Source organism: Chinchilla lanigera, unplaced genomic scaffold, assembly GCF_000276665.1.
Source record: "Chinchilla lanigera isolate Chin_1 unplaced genomic scaffold, ChiLan1.0 scaffold00045, whole genome shotgun sequence".
Classification (NCBI taxonomy): Eukaryota; Metazoa; Chordata; class Mammalia; order Rodentia; family Chinchillidae; genus Chinchilla; species Chinchilla lanigera.
The window spans coordinates 16,835,473-16,837,349 of record NW_004955446.1 but is presented as its reverse complement, the minus strand read 5'-3'; the positions used below and the strand labels follow the sequence as shown (position 1 = coordinate 16,837,349).

General features: G+C 30.5%; 1 long non-coding RNA gene across 1 annotated transcript in view; it reads right to left on the bottom strand.

The window, feature by feature from the left end:
• Nucleotides 1-1,494: 1,494 nt before the first annotated feature.
• LOC106149454 overlaps nucleotides 1,495-1,877 on the bottom strand; it is a 10,099-nt gene continuing 9,716 nt past the window's right edge. Inside the window, exon 3 of the long non-coding RNA XR_001235650.1 lies at nucleotides 1,495-1,541. This is a non-coding gene — a long non-coding RNA (uncharacterized LOC106149454). The remainder of the gene's footprint in view (nucleotides 1,542-1,877) is intronic.

Genomic DNA, 1,877 nt, shown 5'->3' with positions numbered 1-1,877 from the left:
CATTGTAACCACAACCAACAGATGGCTGGATGGAACTTGTGACCTGAATGCCACTGAAAGTTTTGCCTGTGAAAACAAAAATGTCAACATTCTCTATAGAATTTTTTTAAAGGCTCAGTCTCTTAATGTAATAGGCAAAATGTCTAGAATACAATCAGAAATTGCTTGGAATAAAAAAGCTAGAAAAAAATCTCAATTTGAATAGGAAAAAGTAATCAACGTATGTCAATGTCAAACTTACAAAGATGCAGAAATTATTTGACAAACACTTTGCTACAACTATTTTAATTGTTGCAAAAATGAGGACAAAAACTCTTAACGAATGAAAAGTTAGGAAGCACTATAAAAAATAAACGTTATAAAGAAGAATCAAATGGAAATTTTCAGGATGAAATAATAACCTAAAAATTAAAATACCACTTGATGGGCTTAATAGCAGAATGAACCTGACAGAGGAAAGGATAAGTAATCTTCAAAAGAAATCAACAGAAACTATATAAGCTTAACATAATGAAAATGTTTTGTTTGTTTAAATAATGAACAAAGACTCAGAAATTTGTGCAGAATTACCAAATTTTGATATTTGTGTTATAGGAGCTCATAGAAAGAGGGGAGAAAGTATGGCATAGAAAATGTATTTCAAGAAAAATAGTTTAAAACATCTGCAGTTAGCCTGTAGATGGATCTAATGACTTTAGCAAAACCCCGAAAGAGTCAATACCAAATAAAATCCATGACTAAAGCATCTCAATCAAATGGCTGAAAGTTATAAATGGTATTAAAACCAGTCAAAGAAAAATATCACCCTACTTCCAATGGAAAACAAAATTTTTAAAAAAAGGAAAGCACTTCTCATCAGAAATAATGGAAGCCAGAAGAAAATAGAACATTTGTAAAATGATGACAGAATTTATAACCCAAACCTCTGTATTCAGCAAAAATAGCTCTAGAAATTTAGGTGAAATACAGACAAATGAAGGAAAACAGAAGACTCACAGATAGTAAAACTGCTTTATTTTTTTCATGGAAAATTTCTTTTTTTTTATTTTAACAAATAAAAGAAGGAAAACATATTAACAGACAGAAATCCATTTACAAAATAGCATAAGAACAATACAAACAAAACAGAGTTATAGACAAAGTTGTAGGAAATTAACCATGGTTGTTGTATTACTTATTGATATCTTCAAAGTGGTTTCTCAAGGAAACAAATAGAGACACACAAGATTGATCAAACAAGTAATCATTAACTGTTCCTTTCTGCAGAGCAATAGAAGACAGTAGTACAACTATGTTAGCTACCCTGTATATACATACTTACATATTTATAATTACAAAACTGCTTTAAGATACTTACTAAAGCTCTTCAGGAAATATACCAGAAGAAAGTTTTGATCAGAATGAAAGGAGAAGCCAGTTGTGGTGTTACATATCTGTAATCTCAGCACTCTGGGAAGCTGAGGCAGGAGGATCAAAGGTTCAAGTACTGTCTTGGGATGGAACTTAGCTCAGTTCCAAGGCTCTGGGTTCAATCGTGAGTACTACAAACATAAATAAATAGATGGTAGATGATAGGTAGATAGATAGATAGGTAGATAGTAACTATTTCAGATACGTATAATAGGTCATTTTTTCTCCCCTTGACTTCTTTAATATGTTTGATGATTTAAAGAAAAATTACATTTTCTGATGATTTGAAGGGTGTAGATATTATATGTAAGATAATTATGTCATGAAGAGGAAGGTTAAAACACTTATATGGTAATATAATTTCTATCTTCATACTTGAAGTGGTAAAATATTTATCTCTCATAAACCTCATGAACTTAAATATGCATCTGTAAAACCTAGCAGAACCCATTTTATTTTTTTGTTTT